Source organism: Psammomys obesus, unplaced genomic scaffold (genome assembly GCF_907164565.1).
Source record: "Psammomys obesus unplaced genomic scaffold, mPsaObe1.curated_primary_1811, whole genome shotgun sequence".
NCBI lineage: Eukaryota > Metazoa > Chordata > Mammalia > Rodentia > Muridae > Psammomys > Psammomys obesus.
The window spans coordinates 1,029,586-1,046,468 of record NW_026596110.1 but is presented as its reverse complement, the minus strand read 5'-3'; the positions used below and the strand labels follow the sequence as shown (position 1 = coordinate 1,046,468).

At 40.0% G+C, this 16,883-nt stretch overlaps 3 pseudogenes; 1 reads left to right on the top strand and 2 right to left on the bottom strand.

Annotated features, from left to right (window-relative positions):
* The window catches only part of LOC129692654 (olfactory receptor 4A47-like), a 30,665-nt pseudogene extending 29,904 nt beyond the window's left edge, over nucleotides 1-761 (bottom strand).
* A 520-nt stretch (nucleotides 762-1,281) lies between these two features.
* LOC129692653 (sorting nexin-18-like) lies at nucleotides 1,282-3,263 on the bottom strand (annotated as a pseudogene).
* Nucleotides 3,264-15,116: 11,853 nt separating this feature from the next.
* On the top strand, nucleotides 15,117-16,063 carry LOC129692645 (olfactory receptor 4A5-like; annotated as a pseudogene).
* The last annotated feature ends 820 nt before the right edge of the window (nucleotides 16,064-16,883 follow it).

Here is a 16,883-nt window from a genome sequence, read left to right as displayed (position 1 = left end):
CCATCTTGCCCCGCCCTCCTTGTGAGTCTTTTTGGTATTTATCAGTCATCTGTAGTTCCCTTCTAATAATAAAAGGCTATATTTAAAATATTTTTTAAGGTTAAACGTTCTGAAGGGGGTTTTATCAATACCTAGTTGTTTTTTTTTTTTTTTAAATACAGTTTAAATCAGTATTTCTTTTTCCTTCAGTACTGGAATAGGATAAATTATTTTTGGTCCCTCTTTAAATCAACCGACACCACTTCTCATCGCATGTAACACTGAAATTTACAGACATCCCTGAAATTTTTTGATAAAGTAAACGAATGAATCACAGTGGAGTCTCATTCAATTAACAGTGTAGATCCATTTAAGATCAAAACAAAAAGCTGAACATTAAAAGAACATTGCAGGCTTAAAAAAAAAGATGACAGGAGACTCTCCCCAAAACTAAGACAGAGTATGTTGCCACTCGTTGTTTCTATAGCTTCTCCGCACTTGGATTCCTTCTTCCCACGTGTGAAGGGCGTTGCTGAAATCCTCAGGCCTGCTTTGGAGGCCTTGTACTCTGGGTATATGGGACTATGGTGCACTGCCTTTTCCCCCATGAGACTCTGCTTCTGAAGATGGCATCCCGTCTCACTCCTCTGTAAGTGCAAGCATCTCAGCGGACAAGGACTCTTCCTGTGCAAAGTGATGGCCACCAGTTCTCCCACCTGCCCCCAGAGGTGTGAGGCTTTCACCAGTTTGCCACCAATGCACCGGCCTGTCGCTCTTTCCATCAGAAAAGTTGGGGCTTAAACAGAGGTGGGACAGAAACGAAAACAACCAATCTAAAGGCATTAAGTCGCATAGCTGCTCTAGTTGGAGTCTGTAAACAGAGAACAGGTTGAATTTAGGTGATCTCGATCTATGAGACTAAAAAGGCATCCACAGCAGGCTTTTATCCAGCCAGCTTCTTTGAGACTCTTCATGGGTTTTGAGGTCTACCAAATAGACACTAATATACCCCTACTTCAAAAAGCAATAAGGCAAATAGTATAATCATTATCCAAAACTTACAATGGTACTGTAGGCATACATAGTATAATTTAGTTACAAAGTGTGGTACTGTTTCTGCTACATAACTGTATTAACTGCTTCTTTCCTACATAATTATACATCCAGCCGGGTTTCAGCTGAACACAGGACCATCCTTGTACCACACCTACAGTTGTCAATAGCTCTTTGAAAGCAGTTTTTATCCTGCTGTAGAAATTATCCTTGAACTGAAAAAAAAGTACGCATTTCCGGGTGCAGTCATTAAACACTTTCGTATTTGTGAAGAGCTTCTTCCAACTTCTGGGTCACTTTTTGGAAAAATATTATTTGCTGTTGTAAAAAATGTTGCATCTGGGATTTAAAGTCTCTCACTCTGATTTGATGGAAGTGATGAATCTCGGCCAGCATGGCAAAAGAAATCGTGTTACAGCGGTCTTGAATGCCGTCTGCTTTTTGGATCTCCATCTTCCCTTCTTCCACATGCCGCCTACTCTCTTTTACTTTGGTAAGAGCTCCTTTCTGAACATGGATGATTTCTGGGAAGTTGGCCAGATGCCCCTGATACAGTGCTAACAGGTCCATGACTGGGCCCAGGTCCTGCCTAGGCTGTTCAGCGAAGAGTTCACCTATGGCGTCGTAGGCATCTCTGGTGAAAGCGATGGCCTGGTTCAGACCCACTGAGAAGGCCTGCTGGTCGAGCTCAAAGGCCTGGCTGAGGCCCTCCGAAGGACTGGCCCACCTTCTGATATTCCTTCTTGAAGCCAGTCACCTGCTTGCGGGCAATCTCGTTGGCAGTGTGGTTAGCTGCAGCATGCTGTCATCCATTTTCTTGGTGAAGCACTTGAAGCCATGGATCTTGCTCCCCACCTCCTGCAGGTCCAGGGAGGCAGCAGGGGGTGTGCTCAGAGTGAGAAAGAAGTTGGCACCCACCATCTCATCCTTCTCAGCCTTCCGCTTACCCTGTTTCCAGGCCTTCTCATCCGTGCTGCTGGGGCAGGTCAGGAAATGCTGGAAGACATCGCGCTGCACCAGCACAGGGTGGCTGGCCATGTGGTTCATCCACCAGATCAGGCCTTCCCTGCGCTTGGAGATGAAGTCCTCCTCGAAGAGCCCCGTGGCCTGCTTCTCGGGCAGGTGGGGCACCAAGATGACCAGGAACTTCTTGGCCAGGCACGCATACAGCCAGTCGAAGTGCTTATAGCGCCTGTGCACGGGCACCTGGGTATGAGTGGGCACCAGCTTGTAAGAGATGTAGCTCTTCATGCCCTTGAACTTGGTCTGCTTGGTGGGGTCGTCGATGGTGCACTGGAAGGGGTAGGGGTTCTCCTGCCACTCGGGGCCGTAGGGACCCAGCACCACTCACAGCTTGTCCTCATCCTTCACGATTTAATGAAGGTGGCGCCTACCCGCCCGACTTAACAAAGGTGGAGAAGGGATTGGGGATTGTGGCTCACCATGGCCCAGCTCTTGGCTACAGAAGCCTGATGTGGAGGGGGCGCCGAGCCGCCACGCGAACCCATCGACAGATCCGAGCATGGGGACTGGCGGTAGCGGCCGGCCACGACGCCGCCCGCCGCCGCCGAGCCGTCGAGGTTGGGGTCCACGCAGCTGCCCAGCGCGCCCGGTTCATCGGCCACCGTGGAGCTGTTGTCCCAGTCATCGTCGCTGCCCTGGCTGACCTGGTAGCTGTTGTACAGGGCTGCGGCAACCGCTGCAGGCCGCCCCCGCCATACTGGAAGCCGGAGCCTGGCGGCTGAAAGGAAACCGGCGGCGCCTGCGGCTGCAGCAGCGGCTGGAAGCCGCCGGGAGGCACTTTGGCGTAGCGGGCCTGGGCTCCCGGGCCGCCGTCGGCCTGAGGGCCGGGCTCCGGCACACGGATCACCTGCAAGTAAGAGGCCAGGAAGAGGCCGCGGTCCTCGTGGCCGTTGACCCCTTTGAGCCAGCCTTCGATGTCCTGCTCGCTGCACAAGCTCAACACCTTGTGCTCCTGCAGAAAGATCTCGCCGGGGTTCTCCTACCTGACATCTTAGAGCGTCCGCCCCGAGCCCGGCGCCCCAAGCCCGGGCCAGCCCGAGGGCCCCACGGCCAGTGCCCGCGTCCCTGTGCGCCGAAGGGGAGCTCTGAGGGCAGCTCACGGTCCACCTACCGCTCCGCTAGGGCCCTCCGTGCACACCTGCTCTGCTCGCAGCCGGGATTGCAGGTCCCGGTGGCCGCCGGCCAGGGGTGGGGCCCGGGCCTCCCATGTCTATTTCAAACTTCTTTCTGGAGGCACTTCTATGAACTTTCCTCTTAGCCCTGCTTTTATTGTGTCTCATAAGTTTGGGTAAGTTGTGCCTTCAGTTTCATTGAATTTTAGAAAGTCTTTAATTTATTTTTTTAATTTCTTCCCTAACCAAGATATCATTGAGTAGAGAGTTGTTTCATTTCCATGTGTATGTAGGCTTTTTGTTATTTCTGTTTTTGTTGACGTCTAGTTTTACGCCATGGTAGTCTGATGGGGTACGACGGATTATTTCAATCTTCTTGTATCTGTTGAGGCTTGCTTTGTGCCCAACTATATGTTCAATTTTTGAGAAGGTTCTGTGAGGTGCTGAAAAGAAAGTATATTCTTTTGAATTTGGGTGAAAAGTTCTGTAGACATCTATTAAGTCCATTTGATTTAGGACCTCTGTAAGTGCCATTATTTCCTTATTTAGTGTTTGTCTAAATGATCTGTTCCTTGGTAAGAGTGGAGTGTTGAAGTCTCCTACTATTAAGACGTGTTTATCGATATATGAGTTCAGCTATAATAATGTTTCATTTACAAATGCAAGTACTCTTGTATTTGGGGCATATATGTTCAGAATTGTGATGTCCTCCTGGTAGATTTTTCTTTTGATGAGAATCAAATGTTTCTCCTCATCTTTTTTGATTAATTTTGATTGAAAGTCTATTTTATTAAATATTAGGATAGCTACCACAGCAGCTTGTTTTCTGGCTCCGTTTGCTTGAAAACACTTTTTCCAGCTCTTTACTCTGAGGCAGTGTTTATCTTCGTTGCAGAGATGTATTTCTTGGATGCAGCAGAATGTTGTATCCTTTTTCTGCAACCATTCTGTTAGTCTGTGTCTTTTTATTGGAGAGTTGATTCCATTGATATTGATATATACTAGTGAGCAATGAATGTTAGTTTGTTTTATTGTGGAGTTGGTGGTGTTACTGTATTTCTATGCTTGTTTTCTTTCAATATTTTTGCTGTCACATTATTTATATCCTGTGTTTTCTTGGGTGTAACTGATTTCATTAGATTAGACTTTTCCTTCTAGTATCTTCTGTAAGACTGGGTTGCTATGTAGATATTGTTTAAGTTTAGTTTTGTTGTGGAATATTTTCTTTTCTCCATTTATGTTGATTGAAAGCTTTGCTGAGTATAGTAGTCTGGGTTGGCATCTGTGGTTTCTTAGTATCTGTATGATATGCACAGGCTCTTCTGGCTTTCATATTTTCTGTTGAGATGTCTGGTGTGATTCTTATAGGTCTACCTTTATATGTTACTTGACCTTTTCCCCTTGCTGCTTTTAGTATTTTTTTTTTCCTTTGGGCTGTTGTTTTAGCTATTATGTGGTGTGTGGAGTTTCTTTTCTGGTCAAGCCTGTTTGGTATTCTGTAGGCCTCTTGTTTGTTTATGGACATCTCTTTCTTAAAGTTGGGAAAGTTTTCTTCTAAGATTTTCTTGAAAATATTTCCTGGAGCTTGGAACCTTTTTTGTCTATTCTAATTATTCTTAGATTTCATCTTTTCATGGCATCCTTGATTTCTTGGATGTTTTGTGTTTAGAGCTTTTCTGATTTTATTTTTTATTTGAGAGATATATCAATTTCTGCAATTTTATCTTCTGTGCCTGAGATTCTCTCTTCCATCTCTTGTATTCTGTTGGTGATGCTTACTTTGTGGTTCCTGATCTTTTCTCTAAGTTCTGCAGTTAAAGGATTTTCTCTGTTTGTGTTTTCTTTATTGATTCTAATTCTGTTTTCATATCTTACACTATTTCCTTCATAAGTTTGAATGTGGATTCCTGTCTTTCCATAATGGCCCCTATTTTTTTGTTCATTTTCTCTTTATATGCTTGTACTTGTGTCTCTACCCATGCCTGTAGGTTTTTTTTTTTTTGGGGGGGGAGGTATGTTTATTTCTTTGAGAACTTTGTTGGTTTCCTCTTTATATGCCTCTAATAACTGGATACGCATAGATTTGAGATCATTTTCCTGTGTTTCCAATGAATCAAAATATCCTTTGATTTTGGTGGTTGCTGGTGACGCCATGATATCCTGATTTTTGTTGGGTGTGTTCTTACACTGACCTCTAGCCATCTGCTTTAATGTAACCTTCACTATTTGTTCCTGGAGTCTGTACTTAAGACTGGGTCTGTCTGTCTGGAGTATTCTTCAGGAAGATGAGAGAGGTCCACTGGTTTGAGAGTGTATTTTGGTATTTTAGCTGTAACTAAGGGAGGAAGGTCACAGTCATATGTGCACAAGGGTGGGAATGTGCTTGGAAGTATGCCTGGAAGGACAGGGTGCTAGAGCAATGTATATGCCTGGAAGAGTGGAGTGTAAGCACAGGAGGGGCTGCTGGCACTTTTTGCAGGCATAATGTGCATGTGCAGGTGCCCTGAATGCCTCAATGGCCCATAGGCCTGACATTCTCTCCTCTAGGTATTCAGATTTGTCTGTGTTATACCATCTTGGCTCTAGAAATTTGTTGCTTGGACTTCACTGGGAGAACCTTATAACAGGGTATTCAATGTTGAGAATGCTCTCATAATTTTCCCTATGTTGCCCACAGTGGGGGGGAGGGGGGGAGGGATCCTATGTCTGGCTGCTAGAGTAGAGGAAACCTGGATCTGAGGCTCTGTATGCACTCACTTGAAGGTGCACTCAAGCACTAGCTAGCAAGCCTATTTGGAAAGCACAGGGATCACCCTTGTTCTCTGTTCTCAGATTTGGGCAAATGAAAGTGCAGGAGATCTGTCAGCTCAGCATTGTTGTCTGTTTGGCCGCTGGGTTGGGAGACCTGTATTTTGGGGCAGCCGACTCTGCTGCCTTAGTCAAGAAGCATGGAGGCTCCTTCTTGCGGCAGCCACCACTGCATTTATTGCTTAATTCTCTATGTTTATATTTATGCCTTTTTGTAAACAACAAGAGTGTTATATAAGATAGGATAAACATACTAAAATCTGTACACCTAAAGAAGCTAAACAATAAGGAGGACCCTGGGTAAGATGATCAATCCTCACTTAGAAAGACAAATGGGATGGACATTGGAAGTACAAGGAAACAAATAACAGGACAGGAGCCTACCATAGAGGGCCTCTGAAAGACTACCTAGCAGTGTATCAAAGCAGATGCTGAGACTCATGACCAAACCTTGGACAGAGTATAGGGAATCATATGAAAGAAGGGGGAGTTAGTAAGACCTGGAAAGGAAAGGAGCTCCACAAGGACCAAATATATCTGGGCACAGGGGTCTTTTCTGAGATGGTTTCTCCAACCAAGAACCATACATGGATACAACCTAGAACCCCTGCTTGGATGTAGCCCATAGCAGCTCAGTAACCTAGTAAGGGAAACAGGGACTGTCTCTGACATGAACTCAATGGCTGGCTCTTTGACCCCTTGCTAGGCCACAGAGGAGGACATTGCAGCCAGTCCTGAAGAGACATGATAAGCTAGGGTCAGGTGGAAGGGGAGGAGGACCTCCCATATCAGTGGACTTAGAGAGGGGCAAGGAGGAGATAAGGGAGAGAAGGTGAGATTTGGAGGGAATGAAGGAGGGGGCTACAGCTGGAATACAAAGTAAATAAACTGTAATTAATATAAAAAATAAAAATTTAATTAAAAAAGAGTATTTTATAAATGACTGACATGTTGCAATCAGTTATTGGGTACAAATAAAGTACAATATATAATTTTTGTCGAAAAATAACTTAGAATTATTAAATTAAAATCATATAGTAATTAATAAATTGAACAAACGTAATGAAGGTCATTATAGTCCTATCTCATTTTAATTAAGGCCCCATCAAAACTGTCTATACCTACTAAATGGCAGAATCATTGTCTCCTCCACAGGTAGACTATAAGTCTGAACCTTCACAGACCTCACAGACTTCAGTTCAAACCCAGCTCAAAGCAGCTGTGCAGATTCTCTCTCTCAGTTGCAGGTCTATGTTTTGCTGGGCTGATGTTGGGAATTGGGTGTTTTCAATATTACCCGCCTTACTTAAATATTTCATATTTCAACTTTATCTCTTAGTTTCTTGATTAATATACTTGGAAATTTATTTCCTTATGATACATATTTCAAATAAACAATTGTTAGATTCTCATTCTTGGCAACATTCAAGGTGTTTACCTCTAGGGATTATTGAAAAGAAGTCCATTCAAAAGAGATGATCTTATTTGAATTTTTTCCAAATATTTTAACAAGCTTATCTATTTAAATGTTGATAGTGCCAAAAAAAAGTCATAGGCAGAATTGTGAATATAAATGGAAGAAATATTGTCCTGATCAAATGGCCCAAGAAGTCTCTTGTATTTAACCCTTGATGTATCTTATCTTTATTCTTAAAGATTTATGACACTCTTTGGAACGTTTCAGCTTTCTTCAGTGTTTTACAGGGACATGGTTTTAAAAATAAAGAAAAGGATTTTACAGAGACTCCATCTGAGTGATAGAGCCTGAAGGCTTCTGGAATTCTTCAGTAATTTAAACTACTGAATACCTGACTTATTTGTGAGTCACATGGATGCTGCTATACTTTATTAAAGTTAAGGCTTTTTGATGCCTTTAATATAATTGACTCAGAAGAGAAAAATTATATAATTAATTTTAGTGTTGTCAATTTTTATTTAAATCTGACCATGTCAAGAGGGCTGACAATTTCTAATTATTAGGTGGATTTTATACATATACAAATAACAAGTTTTTGTATTTTTATGAAAAAAATTAGAAGGTGACAAAATCCACGTACTTTTTCCAATACCCTTTAAAAGTACATTTAAATATTTTAATTTTAAGTTTTAACTTGGATGCTCTTACATTTTTTTGAAAGATTGAGATACTTTGAAGTTTTATGGAAAGGTATTTTATGCAATATCTTGATGGCTTTTCCTCATCTATTGAACAGTTGTAGGCTGTCATCTGCTCTGTGAAGGCAAATAGATACATAAAATAATTTAAAGTATGTCAGCAAAGGAACCCTCAGTTTTTCTCAAACAAAATTGTGAGTTTATGTTGTGAGTTTATTGGACTACAAACAAGAATGTTACCTAAAGATTCCTATGGTACATTTAAATGCAGATGATCATTTAAGTCATATGTTTTCACAGGAACCATTTAAATTCAGAAAATTAAAAGGTAACAAAAATAAATTAATCATAAACTACAAGTACATTTTATATTAATATAACAGACTTTTTTTGTGGGGAGCAGGGAGAGGACTATGTTCCATTTGGCCAAGAAGCAAGTGAAACATTTGACACATTACAAATGACAATGATTTATGATTATTTTTCATTTTTATTTTTATTTTTATTTTTTTACACTTTATTCACTTTGTATTCCCCCATAAGCCCCTCCCTCCTCCCGTCCCGATCCCACCCTCCCTCCCCCTTCTTCATGCATGCCCCTCCCCAAGTCCACTGATAGGGGAGGTCCTCCTCTCCTTCCTTCTGATCTTAGTCTATCAGATCACATCTGGAGTGGCTGCATTGTCATCTTCTGTGGCCTGGTAAGACTGTTCTCTCCTCAGGGGGAGGTGATCAAAGAGCAGACCTATCAGATTGTGTCGGAGGCAGTCCCTCTTCCCATTGCTATGTAACCCACTTAAATACTAAACTGCCATGGATTACATCTGCGCAGGGGTTCTAGGTTAGCTCCATGCCTGGTACTTGGTTGGAGTATGGGTCTCTGGGAAGACCCCTGTGTTCAAATCTTCTGGTTCTGTTGCTCTCCTTGTGGGGTTCCTGTCCTCTCCATAACCTACTATTTCCCACTTCTTACATAAGATTCCATGCACTCTGCCCAACAGTTGGCCATAAAGTTTCAGCATCTGCTTTGATAGTCTGCAGGGCAGAGCCTTTCAGAGGCCTTCTGTGGCAGGTTCCTAGGTTGTTTCCTGCTTTCTTCTTCTTCTGATGTCCATCCTGTTTGCCTTTCGGGATGGGGATTGAGCGTTTTAGTCAGAGTCCTCCCTCATGATTAGTTTCTTTAGATGTACAGATTTTAAATTTATCCTATAAGTCTATATGAGTGAGTATATACCGTGTGTGTCTTTCTGCTTCTGGGACAGCTCACTCAGGGTGATCGTTTCCAGGTCCCACCATTTCCCTGCAAATTTCATGATTTCCTTATTTTTTTATTGCAGAGTAATACTCCATTGTGTAGATGTACCACAATTTCTGCATCCATTCTTCAGTTGAGGGGCATCTGGGCTGTTCCCAGCTTCTGGATATTACAAATAAGGCTGATACAAACATGGTTGAGCAAATGCCCTTATTGTGTACTTGAGCCTCTTTTGGATATATGCCTAGGAGTGGAATGGCTGGATCTTGAGGAAGGGCTATTCCTAGTTGTCCGAGAAAGCACCAGATTGATTTCCAGAGTGGTTGTACAAGTTTACATCCCCCTTCCAATCCCATTTGCTTTCCTGGACAGTTTTCTTTCCACTCTCATTTATTCTGTGAATATATGATTTTATGTATCTACTGAAAGTCTAAAACTCACAAATGAGAGAAAATGTAATATTGTCCTTCTACTAGTGAGTTAAATTGACTAATATGTTTATTTCCAGTTGCATCTGAGTTTTGGAAAGTGATTAACTTCACTGCTCTTTAAAACTGATAGAAGTTCATTGCGAGGCAAAGCACTTTTTAAAATTAAAGAATGTTTTACAAAAGGAATGTTAATTAATAACAGGATAATAATAATAAAATAATAACAGGCATAATAATTAATAACAGGATTGAACTATTATTTTTCTAGAAGTGTGTTAGCAGTAGTTTAAGATGAAAGTAGGCATGTTAGTCTTCAATATTTATAAAGTCAAACCTTTGATAATGTACATTATACATAAGCCTAGTATAGTACAGCTTATGTACTCTGGTTTTTCTTTATTATATAAATAATTCACTTGACATGAGAAAGTTTGGCCTCTTAAAAATCAATGCTGATCAGTACTGAAAGACACTAAACTGTGTAGAAGGTAAAATGTAGAAGACATAATTGGCATGTATGTGCTATCCCTATGTTCTGTGACAGGCATGCATATACCAGTTAGGAACTTTAAAATGATAATGATGATGTTCTGATTAAGATCAAAGCAAAGATCTAAATGAGACATCTGTAAGTTGCATCCCAACTCTTTCATGTGCAGCTTTGACTCAGTACATATTCTTCTCTAATACCAAGTTCATACAAATGGACTACTTACTTCACAGGTGAGTATTGAATATATATGCAAATTATTATGTATAATAAAAATACAATTTCTAATGTATCATTTCAATCTAAATTCAGAAAGTGGTTCATGAGGTACATATATGCACTACATCTTCAATCTTGCTAAATGGACAGACATTTTCTTGACATATTCTCAGCTGATACTCACAGTACAACATCCAAAAATAGTAAGCACAGCCACCAGCAAAATGTCTGAAGTTATAAGCAGTGTTCTAGACACTTCATATGAAAGTAAGAACACCAAAAGACCATTCAGGAGATGATATCATGGAAGTTCCTGTGGTACAAATGGTGAAACACAGACAGGAGCGATTTACTAAGATGGCCAATATCAGAATAATATTTACTGAATGAACCTTATGTTGTAAGCAGGTGTGTGGCTTCAGGGTCCAGAGCGTTCATTACTGCCATTTTTTTCTGTCCAAGTATTTCTCAGATTTTTTCTTACTACAAATGTGAGAAAGAATAAAATTACATCAGAAGAGAAAGGGAAGAGGTCAGAAGTAACAGTGCTAGAGACCATTAGAGACTATGAGAATGGGAAATATTCTGAAACATTGTTTAATTGTTTTCCAGGATACAAATAGAGATATATTTGTAATTATGTTTAGAAAATGAACCTAACCCATATCTTTGTATACTGGTTATACACTTTCTTTGCATGTTCTGCATTTCAGGATGTATACAAAATTCTTCTGTGAGAATTCTCGGCATCCTTATCCTAGATGCTTAAATTTATTAAAAATATTTATTAAAAATATTAAATTGAATCTTAATTTTCAGATTAAAAAGCATATGCCTTCACTATTAACTTTCTCTTTTATTTTTCCTCTGTCTCTTTGCCTAATTATTCCTAAGATTTCTGGAAAAAAATACTGTCTGCTAATCCAAGACTTGATAAGAGCCATGGGTTAATTCAGGTAAAGTATCAAAGATACCATCCACTATGACCAAGTAGGCTTCATCCCAGGTATGCAGCAGTGGTTCAATATACGGAAATCCATCAATGTAATCCACCATATTAACAAACTGAAAGAAAAAAAAAACACATGATGATCTCCCTAGATGCTGAAAAAGCATTTGACAAAATCCAACATCCATCCATGTTTAAAGGATTGGAGAGATCAGGGATACAAGGCACATATGTAAATATAGTAAAGGCGATATACACCAAGCCTATAGCCAATGTCAAACTGAACTGAGAGAAACTTAAAGAATCCCACTGAAATCAGGGACAAGACAAGGCTGCCCACTCTTTCCATATCTCTTCAATATAGTTATGGAAGTCCTGGCTAGAACAATAAGACAGTTGAAGGAGATCAAGGGGATACAAATTGGAAAAGAAGAAGTCAAAATATCACTATTTGCAGATGATATGACAGTATATGTGTGACCCCAAAAACGCTACCAGGGAACTCCTACAGCTGATAAACACCTTCAGCAAAGTGGCCGGATACAAAATTAATTAAAAAAAAAATCAGTAGCCCTCCTATATACAAAAGAAAAAAGGGCTGAGAGAGAAATTAGGGAAAAAACACCCTTCACAATAGCCACAAATGACATAAAGTACCTTGGAGTAACCCTAATCAAACAAGTCAAAGACTTGTATGAAAAAAATTTCAAGTCTCTGAAGAAAGAATTAGAAGAAGATATGAGAAGATGGAAAGATCTCCCATGCTCATGGGCTTGGCAGGATTAACATAGTAAAAATGGCCATCTTACCAAAAGCAATCTACATATTCAATGTAATTTACATCAAATTACCAACGCAATTATTCTTTACAGACATAAAAGAAAAAGTCCTCAACTTCATATGGAATAATAAGAAACCGAGAATTGCTAAAACAATACTCTACAATAAAAGACCTTCTGGGGGTATCTCCATCCCTGATCTTAAGCTGTACAGTAATAAAAACTGCAGGGTACTGGCATAGAAACAGAATGGTGGATCAATGGAACCGAACAGAGGACCCAGAGATAACCCCACACACTTATGGACACCTGATCTTTGACAAAGACTCCAAAACCATACAATGGAGAAAAGACAGCATCTTCAACAAATAGTGCTGGGCTAACTGGATGTCTACATGTAGAAAAATGAAAATAGATCCATACTTATCTTCCTGCACAAAACTGAAGTCCAAGTGGATCAAAGACCTCAACATAAAACCAGAAACATTAAATCGTTCAGAAAAAAAAGTGGGGAATACCCTTGAACTCATTGGCACAGGAGACAACTTCCTGAATAGCACACCAACAGCACAGGCTCTAAGAGCAACAATCAATAAATGGGACCTCATGAAGTTGAAAAGCTTCTGTAAATCAAAGGATAGTGTCATCAAAACAAAACAAAACAAAACAAAAAAAAACCTGCCTACAGATTGGGAAAGAATCTTCACCAACCCTCTATCTGATAGACCCTAACATCCAGTATATATAAAGAACTAAAGAAGCTGAAAAGCAGCAAACCAAGTAATACAATTAAAAAATGGGGAACAGAGCTAAAGAGAGAATTCTCTGTAGAGGAATATCGAATGGCAGAGAAACACTTAAAGAAATGCTCAACGTCATTAGCCATTAGGGAAATGCAAATCAAAACGACCCTGAGATATCACCTTACACCCATCAGAATGGCGAAGATGAAAAACTCAAGTGACAACACATGCTGGAGAGGTTGTGAAGAAAGGGGAACCCTTCTTCACTGCGGGTGGGAATATAAACTTGTACAACCACTCTGGAAAGCAGTCTGGTGCTTTCTCAGACAACTAGGAGTAGTGCTTCCTCAAGACCCAGCCTTATCACTCCTAGGCATATATCCAAAAGAGGCTCAAGTACACAATAAGGACATTTGCTCAACCATGTTTGTAGCAGCTTTATTTGTAATAGCCAGAAGCTGGAAACAACCCAGATGCCCCTCATCTGAAGAATGGATGCAGAAATTGTTGTACATCTACACAATGGAGTATTACTCAGCAATGAAAAATAAGGAAATCATAAAATTTGCAGGTAAATGGTGGGACCTGGAAAGGATCATCCTGAGTGAGCTGTCCCAGAAGCAGAAAGACACACATGGTATATACTCACTCATATAGACATAACATAGTATACACCTTCTAAAAACTGAACATCTAAAGAAACTAAGCAAGAGAGAGGACGCTGACTAAAATGCTCAATCCCCATTCTGAAAGGAAAAGAGGCTGGACATCAGATGAAGAAGAAAACATGAAACAACCTAGTAACCTGCCACAGAGGGCCTCTGAAAGCCTCTGCCCTGCAGACAATCAAAGCAGATGCTGAGACTTATGGCCAACTCTTGGGTAGAGTGCATTCTTATGTAAGAAGTGGGAAATAATAAGAGCTGGAGAGCATGGGAACCACACAAGGAGAGCAACAGAACCAGAAAACTTGAACACAGGGAACTTCCCAGAGACTCATACTCCAACCAAGGACTATTCATGGAGATAACCTAGAACCCCTGCACAGATGTAGCACATGATAGTTCAGTGTCCAAGTGGGTTTCATAGTAATGGGAAGAGGGACTGCCTCTGCCATAATCTGATTGGCCTGCTCTTTGATCACCTCCTCCTGAGGGGGGAGCAGCCTTACCAGTCCACAGAAGATTATAATGCAGCCACTCCTAAGGTGATCTGATAGACTAAGATCAGAAGGAAGGAGAAGAGGACCTCCCCTATCAGTGGACTTGGGGAGGGGCATGCATGAGGAAGGGGGAGGGAGGGTTGTATGGGGGGAGGAGGGAGGGGCTTTTGGGGGAATACAAAATGAATAAAGTGTAATTAATAGTAAAAACGTAAAAAGAAAATAGAATAATACACTAAAAAATTAAAAAAAAATCTTGCTGGTGGATGTTTTTGTGTTGGCAATGTAAGAAGCAAAATATGGCATACTCCGATGAAGCAATTACTATTAGCAATGCTGCCTCAATAATTTTGGAGCTATTTTATGCAGTTCAAAATTTTCTTCAGTTTTTTACATTAAGTGAGATATATATGACTATAATTATCTCATGAAGTGCAGTGTCTATGTCAAATAGTGCAATATAATAGCACTGACAAGAATCCTGGAGGATCAGTGCTTTTGGAGATACCACCCAAGTTTGTATTTTAAAATATTTTACACAGATACTACTATCTCAGAATCTTGCTGTTTTTTAGGTGATATACTTAGGATCTAATGCCACAACCATTTTTCAAGTTTCTTAAAAGAGAAATCTTTGCTGTTATCATTTACTGCTAAGATGTAATATGTTTTACATAACTACTTTTGTGGGTGACAGACACCTCTGTAAGTACATACTTTTATATGTTTGAGTGACATATATTTCTGTTTGAATTTCTGTCTAGAGATCCACTGTTATTTTGATAAACCTTGTAGTTAGCAGTTTATTAAAAGAAAGTGAATGGAGCTTGTCACAAGGTGAAGATCAGTAGATATTTACTAAATGCCTACTATCGGTTACCTACTGTAGAAGACAGTCTATGCATCATGACAGAATGCATTCATGGTCTTGTTCACAGTTCATGGCAGGTCCCATTCTTCTGAGCTCTTTCTCTGAAAAAAGGCTGATAGAAGAATAAATGGGCCAGAGCAACAATGTCACAGAATTTGTTCTGCTGGGCTTCACTCAGGATCCTGCAGGGCAAAAAGCATTATTTGTTATGTTTTTACTCATGTACATTGTGACGATGGTGGTCAACCTGATCAAGGTGGGGACAGTGATTGCTAGCCCTTCTTTGGGCTCCCCAATGTACTTCTTCCTTGCCTCTCTGTCACTTATGGATGCTGTTTATTCCACTGCTATCTCACCCAAGTTGATTGTAGACTTGCTCCATGATAAAAAGACCATCTCCTTCACAGCTTGCATAAGCCAGCTCTTTATAGAACACTTGTTTGGTGGTGTTGATATTGTCATTCTGGTGGCAATGGCCTATGATTGCTATGTGGCTATCTGTTAGCCACTGCATTATTTAACTATCATGAATCGACGGGTATGTATCCTCTTCTTGGTGATGGCCTGGGTGGGAGGTTTCGCACATGCTTTATTTCAAGTTCTCGCTGTGTATAAACTTCCTTTCTGTGGTCCCAATATCATTGACCACTTTGGCTGTGACATATACCCACTATTGCTACTTGAATGCACAGATACTTTCTTCATTGGCCTTTCTGTCATTGGGAATAATGGAGCCATGTGTATAGTGATATTCCTCCTCCTACTACTCTCCTATGAAATAATCATATGGTCTCTCAAGAATCACAGTCAGGAAGGGAGGCGCAAAGCTCTATCTACCTGCAGCTCCCATATCACTGTCATTTTCCTTTTTTTTTTTTGTTCCTTGTATTTTCATGTATGTTAGACCTGTTTCTAGTTTTCCTGTTGATCACTGTATTTTATACTTTTGTCACTCTAATGTTGAATCCTTTAATATATACATTGAGAAATTCAGAGATGAAAATTTCTATGGAAAAGCTTCTGCAAAAAGTGTTAAGTCCCAATAGAAGAAGATTTTCTTCTTGCTGCTCATAAATTTCTTCTTGTTGCTCATATTACTAAGCTGTAGAAAACAATCATAAATAAATTCTTTTTTAATTAAATTTTTATTATTTTTTATATTAATTAAAATTAATTTGTAAGTTTATTTACTTACAAATAAATTTTTATAGTGTAAGTTTCACCTTGAACATTAACACTAGCAGTTGATATTGTGAAATTACTTGTATTGTGAATGTAATTGATAAATATTAGTATCCGTTGTGAATTTTTTATAGTTAGTGTAGCTATATATAATCTTTCATTTATTAGCTACTGCTTTTAAGCATTTTTTATGATTGCATATTATATGTTGCTTCACATTTTCAATAAATAAATAAATTTTTTTCATGTAATATATTTTGATCAGAGTTTTCTTCGCATCTCTTCCAAGCTCCTTTTCTTCCCTTACCCTCTCATCCAACTTCATATTCTCTTTCTCTCTTTCTCTCTCTCTCCTTTTCCTCTTAACCCTCTTGAAACCAACCCAAAAAAACCCAAACTTGAAAACAAAGAAATGAACAAACATAATCTCAAAAAAATACCAAACTGAACAAAATGAAACGAAAAGCTCCCCTGTCCTCCAACAAACCAAACCAAACAAAACCCATAGATTTCATTTTCTGTTGGTCAAACCAGTCTTGGGCATGAGACCCACCTTGGAGTTTGGTTGATAAACCCAATGACATTCCATTGGAAAATACTGTTTTCCCCTCTCCCAGCTGGTATCAATTACAGATAGGTTCTGGTTAGGCATGAAACTTTGTGTTTATGTTGTCTGTTCAGTACTGAGATTTTTGTCTTGCTTTAATCTGTA